The following is an 8,832-nucleotide window of genomic DNA, read 5'->3' as shown; positions in this document are numbered from 1 at the left end:
GTGGTGCGGCGGTGATCTCGGGGCTCGGCGGGCCCGGAGACAGGGCGGTGGTGCGCTGATCGCGCTGTGGGGTGCCTCCCCCTCCTCAGAGGGGGACTGAGGTGGGGTGCGGCTGAGACCGCGAAAATTGTCCTTTCTGGCCTGGAGACGCCATTTTGGGGAGTAAACAATCACCCATCCTGAGACATTCGGCACTGGGGTGAGGCTGGTGCCGGTGGGAGACGGCAACTGCGGAAGACCAGAGGCGCTGCCTTACTGCAAGTGCAGGAGTGGAAGGAGCCAACAAGTAGGTGCAGAAGAGGTCAGTGTAAAAGGAACAACCCCCCCAAGATAAGTGCCTACATCTGGTAGAGACATTCTGAATAGTCTCTGCATTCTGAGCACAAGACAATTCCCCTGAGCTGTGGAGGGGTCAATAGTGGCCTGGGTCATGCAGTTCGAAGTGCTTTGGAGCTGCTGCTCCTGGAGCGGTTCTCGGGCCCTAGTGGTACCGTTGGTGGGCTGTTGGTTTGGCCCCTGCCCTGGAGCTGGCCCAGCGTGGAGTGTGCCTTGAGTCTCTGCAGGCCATAGACAGTGCAAACTGTAACCCCTGTGCAGGAGTCGCGGGTGGGCAGTGTGACTAGGTGAAAATGGTGACTAAACCAGAAGCTGACAAGACTCAGTCTAGAGTGACCAAGGGTATGCGGCAAGTGCAATCGAACAAACTGGACCGCTATGCTCTGCCTAAGGGCTCACCGACTGACTCTCGGGGGGGAGACTCTGCAAGTCACGCAACGGAACTGACCCTGCAGGACCTGATGGCAGCCATTGATGGCATTAGAACATCCTTGGGGAAAAAAATGGAGTAGTTGGATCATAAATTGGACACTGTCTCCATTGAGGTGAATCTTTTCAGGCTGACCTCACTAAGGTCAACGGAAAAGTGAAATCATTGGATATAAAGACGTTTAACGGAGGAGGTGACACAGCTCCAGCAGGAAGTAAGTGACCTGAAATCTTTCTGTACAACGGCAGAACGGAAGCTGGGCGATTATGAAGGGAGATCCAGACGCAACAACATCCCCATCGTGGGAGTGCCTGAAAAATGAAAAGGCCCAGCCCCCGATCTGTTCGTAGAAGAGCTTATTTTAACACATCTTAAGCCCAAGGGACTTGGCAAATTCTTCATGAATGAACGAGCGCATAAGTTCCCGGGTGGGCGACCTAGGCCCGGAGCGCCCTGCGACCTATGATAGCACGGGTCCTAAACTTTAGGGACAGAGATGCAATCTTACAGGCGGCCTGAGCGGCGCCCCCATTGCGCTATGAAAATGCCACTCTTTCCTTCTTTCCCGACTTCACGCAGCTGGTGCTGAAACAACGTAGAAACTTTCTTGCCGTAAAGAAGAAACTTAGAGACAAAGGACTCAAATATACTATGATGTTGCCGGCGAGATTCCGAGTCGAGGCTGAGGGTAAAGCTTGGTTCTTTGATAATACAGAGGTGGCGTCTGACTGGCTAGATAGTCGCCCCCCCCCACTGGCACTGGGGCGCGAGACAATGGAGGGGAACGTGCGATGCAGGAACAAGATTGAGAACCGTCCAAACGGTAGGACTGATAGTGGTCAGGGACAGGGGATGGGAGCCCCGCATTTGGACACAAGTTTTGTAATCTTCAGGGAACACTTTGTTTGTATAAGCAAGGACCCGGGGGTGGGGGAGGGAATGCTGGCCTTCCACCACGTTACTACATTTAGTTATTAGTTAGCTTTGTGTGTGGGGCGACAGGCACTCTGCCAGTTCTGTAATGGGCGGACACCGCAAGCAGGGGTGCAGGTAGGGGGGGGAGTTGGGAGGGGTTTGTAATGTTTTTCAATGCCAGATTTGAATTGTTTACAGTCCTAATTGTTTCAACACCATCAAACGACAATGCAGAGCAGGTGATACTTCCACATAGAAATAATGACAAGCGATAGACGGATATCGGGGATCAGCGTACTGAGTTGGAATGTAAACGGACTGGGTGACAAAATAAAGAGGAGGATGGTTAACCAGTTTATCAGAAGAAATGCTCCAGATGTGGATCTTCTACAAGAAACACACTTAATTGGAAACAAGTGCATGGCCTTACACAGAGGAGGTTATAAGCTGGTGGCACACGCAGGGTTTACCTCTCAGTCAAGAGTGGTAGGTATATTAATTAAAAACTCATTCCCCCTTACTATACAGGCCACATGGTCAGACAAGCGGGGTACATATGTTGGGATTTCATGCCAATGGGGAGGGAAAACAGCCACTTTTGTCTCAATATATGTCCCACCTGGACTACAGACAGAAACATTTAAAGACCTGAGTTCGATCTTCTGGACACTACCACTGGGACTATGTACTCGTCCCGGCCGCGCGGGCCCATGCTCTCAGGGAGGTACGTCACCTGGGTTGAAGCGTCTCAGATCACTCCCCTGTGTGGCTCAAGATTAAATTTGACCAGGTAAACACCAGTAGGGTAGCCCCTATTAACCCATGGTACTTGAAAGACCCCACTACAATGAGGAACGTTGCCACAGCCACTGATAGATACTTCCAGGAGAATCAGGGTACATTTGATTCAGCGCAGACCCTGTGGAAGGCATACAAAACTGTCATTCGGGGAGAGACCATCTCCTTAATTGCAGGGAAAAAGAGGGAATGACAAACTGATCTTGAAAGAGTAGAAGAGGATGTCTTAAAATCGGAAGAGGAGATGGCCCGAACGGTAACCCCGGAAGGCCTTCATCTTTTGAAGTTACGGCAAGACGAGTTCAATGGCATTGCCAGGGATAGAGCTAAGGCGCAGAGTAGAGAGGTTCAGATCAGAATCTATGAACTCTGAGATAAAGCAGGAAAGTGGATTGCCTGGCTGGACAGAAGGGAGTGGGCGTCGAGACTGGTGCCTGAGATACAAGGGGAAGACTACATTGCAATTACGGACCCGCAGGCCATTGCAGACGCGTTTGCAGATCACTATCGTGTGGTGTATTTTACGGCGGGCAGGTTCACTGAAGCAGACAACAGGGAGATGATTACAGATATTACGTTTCCCACGCTATCGGGCGCGAACAGAGATTATATTGAATCCCCATTGACGGACGATGAAGTGGCTCAGGCCATTAGAGGAGTGCACTCAGGGAAAGCTTCAGGGTCCAACGGTATTCCTATTCAACTCTATAAATTGAGTTCCAATAAGTTTGCCCCATACATCCCTTCCATGTTTGAGGAAAGCAAGGAGAGGGTACAGTTCCCATATGACTGAGTGGTCAACATAGTGTTCATATATAAAGAAGGCAAACCCACAACCAGCTGCGCATCCTACAGGTCCATATCGTTGCTGAATTTGGAACCCAAAGTCCTAGCAAAGCTGCTGGCGACACGTTTGGCAATAGTAATCACCACCCTGATCCACCCGGATCAATCGGGCTTTATGCCCCATCGTAATACAGCCCTCAATTTACGCCGCTTGCACGGGGTACTGGGTAGGCCCCCACAATCATGGAGTCGGCAGCCCTGGTATCATTAGACGCCACCATGGCGTTTGACATGGTCGAGTGGCCCCATCTGTTTGCAGTGATGAACAAATTGGGATTCGGTCCGAAATCCACGGGCTAGATACGCCTCCTGTATTCTGAACCGATGGCCCAAATGGTGGTGAATAAATGCAAGTCCCTCAATTTCCGTCTGAGCAGGGGCACCTGTCAGGGATGTCCCCTGTCACTGCTTCTTTTCGCGTAGGCCCTGGAGCGCTTGCGGCATGGGTAAGGCAGCACCTATCTATACGTTGAATGCGGTGGTCGTTGGAGTGGAAAGATAAGATCTCCCTGTACGCAGATAATATTCAGCTTGATCTCATCAATCCGAGAGGGTCATTGATCTGCCTACAGGATGTGCTGGCAATCTTCGGGAGATAATCTGGCTTTGCGATAAATCGGTCCAAATTGGTGCTATAAGTCCTTCGAGGCGACCCGCCGACCATTCAATGCACTTGCCAGATCCAAATTGCTCTTGAAGGTTTTAGATACCTCGGCATCCACATAACATTAGACACGAAACTCTGTTACGCCAACAACCTGAACCCTCCCTTGTTGAGACTTAGAAACGATGTCCCCCACTGGAAATCTCTTCCGCTCTCCATGTTGGGTAGAGTGGTACTTTTTAAAATGATGGCCCTACCTCCGTTCTTGTATACGCTCCAAAACACAATGGATTCGGTCCCAGCGTCCTATTTCAGAGAAATCGAGGGTCTCCAGAGACAACTCCTTTGGGATGGTAAACCCCATTTAGCGTTCTCAAAGTTAACTCTCAACTTAAAGAAATATTACTGGGTGTCCCAGCTGGCAGCTATCAATCATGGGATCTACGGTCAACCAAACGATCCTGGATTTTGCCATGGATAGGTGGCAGCTCCCCGGAGGAAAATACACCAGAGTGTTGTATGCAGGGCCCTGCAGATTTCCGCTCACTGGACCCACGGCACATGCCGTCCAGAAATGGCATACAGTCAATAGACACCTGAGGTGGGAAGGCAAACTTACACTGGCCACCACACTCTGGAACTCGGAGAAATTAGGAAGCCTCTGGAAATCCAAAGGCTTTGACAAATGGGACCTCATCGGGATCTCGCGAATAAAAGATGTATGGGGGGAGAGAACTGTCCACACTTTCTACTTGCTCAAGCTACAGTTCAGTTTAAATGATAGTGAGTACTTCCGTTACCTTCAAGTTCGACATGCGCTGCTTTCCCAGATCCCTAGGGAAACGGCACTTCTAGACGCCTCTCCCCTAGAAGATAGGGTACTAGACAGACACCTTTGGAGAAGACCATCCCCCTGATTTATAGGAAGTTAATAAACAACATGGAAGATCCCTTGCTTAATCTCAAAAGAAACTGGAATGAAGACGGCCTAGAACTAGACGACGAAGACTGGCAAGAGGCGGTTTCTTCCCCGTGTGTGGAGGCAATTCTGACAAGACTGAGGTTAGTGCAGCTAAAAATACTACATAGGACATATGTTACAGGTCCCCGTCTAGTTCGAGTGCAGAAGGGGCTGTGGGGAACTGGGGACATTTATTCATATATTGTGGCACTGCCAACACATACAATCATATTGGAGGGAGGTTCATTGCACCCTGTGGGCGGTCCTGGGGATTGACTTGCAACCAGAGGCTCGCTGATGCACATTAAATATCTTGGAACCAACGGACCTAAACACTTACACAACACAATGGGTAACATTAGCATACATGGTGACAAAGAATAACATTGCTCAACTGTGGGGGGCCAGCCAATCGCCTCAGATTGGGAGATGGATGGAGGACTTGGACTGGTGCATGTTCAGGGAGAGATCAGTCTACATCGCCAGGGGATACCCGGGGAAATGGAACAAGGTATGAGAAGCTTGGAACCATTACAGAGGGATATCTGTGCCCCACCAGACCGTTTGAGGGACAATGAAGTGATTGAATCCGCTTGATCTACTGTTGGACTTGGCCCTTTTGGCAGGTTCACCCCTGAACTTTTTGCCTTTTAATATGACATGATGTTAGTTGATTTGTGGCCTCTGCGCACTTTAGCACTGTGGCCCAGTGTAAAGTGCGTGCGCTCTCTGAGTGCGTGTGGTGAGATTGGCCTGCCCTCCCATAGGAATGCATGGGGGATATGTGTGTCCATGGTAGTTCCTGATGTGAGAGGAGTGCAGGGGCGAGTTTGGTATGGGCGAACTCATGAGATTAAATGATGTGCGACGGTGTGCGCAGATTTAATGTGACTAGTGGGGAAATGCCACTTTTAGAAGTTGGCATTTCTGTGTGCAGTGAATGGGAATTGAATGTCTGGCTTGTGAGTGACAGGGGCTGGCTGGTGTGCTTGGCTCCAGGAGCAAGGATGGGTCTGCCCGGTGGTGAATATAGAGATCTGCATGTAGATGGGAGGGAGGCGTTGCACCTGGGACTTCCCTCCACAATGCTGGCTCCACCCCCTGTGGTGCGTCTGATGTCCCTGGCCTGTCCTGTGGATAGAGGAGAGGAGCTGAGCAAAACAAAGTGCTCAAGTGCTCCTGAACCAGTTGTAACTGGTTCCCTCGTAGCCCTGTGCTGTGTCACAAAGGGAGTTTTCTGTATTAATAAGGGGCTGTGACCCCATGAAGATGTTCTTGTTCTGATACTTGAATCTACCAGGGGCGTGCTGCTGCTGGGGCCCAGGGAAAGGGTGCCTCCCTGGGCCCTGCCCTGCCCCTGGATGACTGGAGGACTCTTTTTCTGGGACCCTGTTACCTTGCTTGTTATTTCCTGGACCTTAAAGAGGCTGTGGGGCTGCCCCAGCACCTTGTGAGTGCTGGCTTTGTTTCTTTTAATGCCCCTAGTTCTTCCTGTGCTGCATTTCCCTCTGGGAGCACTTTATTTCAGCCCTGCAGTGCTGGGCTGCATCGTATGCGAGGGATTCCCAACCTGGGGGCTCCCCCACCTGTGCTGCCTTCATTGCGGGTGCCCACCCCGCTTATTTAATTGTTTTCATGTCCAGCTGCCCACCCTGCATCTTCGATTTATATTCTTACTTTACAGGTGCCCACCCCGCATATTCTTAATTTACGGGTGCCCACCCTGCTTGCTATATTTATTTTTAAACTTGAGGGAGCCTACCCCTCCTTTTCACCCCGAGAGATCACCGCCGCAGCCGCTGGCAAACAGTAAGTGAGGCACCTTAGTGCCTGACGGCGGGCGGGACTTCCGGTTTCGGAAGGAAGTTCCGCGCACGCCGCCACCGGAGAATCTGTCAAGGAGCAGAATGGCGCCTGCCGGTACGGGGCTCCCATAGTTGAGGGAGAGCCCCGCATGCGCCACCAGTACAGCTCGCAGGTGGGGGGAGCGAGGAACATTACCGGTGCCTGCCCCCACCCCGGGCGAAGTGAGGAAAATCGCTGCTGACCTAGCAGAGTCCACAGAGAGCCGCCCGGTGAGTTAGGGCTGGGCCCGGGGGATATCGGGGCATTTTGCTACCGCTCCCCTAGGGAGCAGATGGTGTGTGCAGTGCCAGTGCGAGGCACTAAGTTAGAGCAGCTCCGTCTGCCAGTGGGCCGCTCCCACGAGGGGGCATTTATTTCTTAAAGGAGCCAGAGTGGCCCAGGGGCAGTTACAGGCCCCACCATTGCCCCCAGAGCCCCATGTGGTACCAGCATTGGCTTAAGTGGTGTCTAGAGCCTAGAGGGCTCCAACGATGGGGCAGTAATTGTTTCAGGGAGCACCGTGAGGGGCCAGTGAGGCACCGTGCCTTTTCCTTCATGGCCATAGATATTCAAAAGAGGGCCAGAGAGGCCTGTGTCTTTCCCCGTGGGATGCCCCAGTGTTTGGGGGCAAGTTCTTTTCTACAGTGGCGCAGAGTTGTTTTAGGGGCCAGTTGTGTGCTCCAATGCTGTTCATAGTATTTCTAGAGCCTAGAGGGCTCCAACGTTTGGCGCAGTTTATTCCAAGGGCCAGTGAGGGCCCATGCCGCATGTTAACTTTTACCGCTGCCCAGCAAGTAGTGGGCAGTTGCACCATTTAGGCGCACTTCGAGTGAGTCCCTGAGAGGGACAGAAGTGGCACAGAGGTGCCAGGTCTTCCACAGCTGCGCAGCACTTAGTGCCATCTGCATCGTTTAGGCTGCTCTGTTATTGTTCTCAGCTGCCCAGCAATTAGTGGGCAGCTGCAACGTTAGGTTTTGCGCAGTGGCGCACCCTTAACTTTCGCTACTTAGGCAGTAGCCCTGACTTTATGGACATAGGGCATTTGAGCCCCCTTTCTGAGATGGCCAGTTGGCCAGGGGGGATTGTTACCTTTATAGGGCGCCAGGTTCTGATGTGATTCATGTGCTAATGCTTTTGGTGCTAGGAAATGTATTGTGTATAGTATGTTTTGCGCACCCTGTTAGATACCTCTAGATATCGTTTATGACTATGAGGTTGTTTTGCCTACTTTAGGTTTGTGTTAGGGAGATTATACTTCCCTGTGTGAGTTACGCCCCTCGTGTGATTTATACATAGGTGGTTAGGGTCTAATGTATTTACTGTGCATAATGTAGTTTATGTCACAGACTGTTGCAGAGTACAGTGATTACCAGTGTTTACTGGTTGTACGTTTTATGATCTAGTTACTTTTACCAAGTTCATCTTGTGATGGTCCTGACAGTGGTCCATGTGGTCCTGTCAGGTGTACATAATACCTTGTAAATATTGCCCCGTGCCAGTTAGCACAGTGTACATAATGTGTTTACTATTCTAATGTGTTTTGAGAATACAAAGGCTATTTTTGATATAACCTTGTGTGGAGTTCCTTTTGTAGTGTACCTGAGATGTTGTTACTGTTGTGTGCTTGCGCAAATGCTTTACAAATTGCCTCCGGGATAAGCCTGAGTGCTCATGCCATGCTACCAAGGGGGTGAGCAGGGGTTATCTTTGGAGTGTAACTCCCTTGCCCTAACTAGAGTGGTGGTCTCTGCCTGGCTTTGGCGCAAGCCTCAGCCAACCAGAGATCCCATTTCTAACATCTACCTACTACAATAACTGTGTATCATTTTGAAATGTATAAAATGTTATTGATGAACGATGAAGACACCTGCTTGTAACCATTTGATGTGTTTTGGTCGAACTGTTTAATAAAAAGAAATATATTTTAAAAAATGAATATTTAGACGTGAGATCACGCCGAAACAATGTATAAGTGATGGGAATACTAGAAAGTGCAAACACTGGGAGGTTGGAGACGTACATAGAGAAAATGCTGCAAGACTGCTTTGGAGCGGAACATTTTTCACCACTGCTAATCATTGAGCAAGCACCTCAGTC

The sequence above is a fragment of the Lissotriton helveticus genome, chromosome 8, assembly GCF_964261635.1.
Source record: "Lissotriton helveticus chromosome 8, aLisHel1.1, whole genome shotgun sequence".
Classification (NCBI taxonomy): Eukaryota; Metazoa; Chordata; class Amphibia; order Caudata; family Salamandridae; genus Lissotriton; species Lissotriton helveticus.
Note: the sequence above shows the minus strand (reverse complement) of the source record.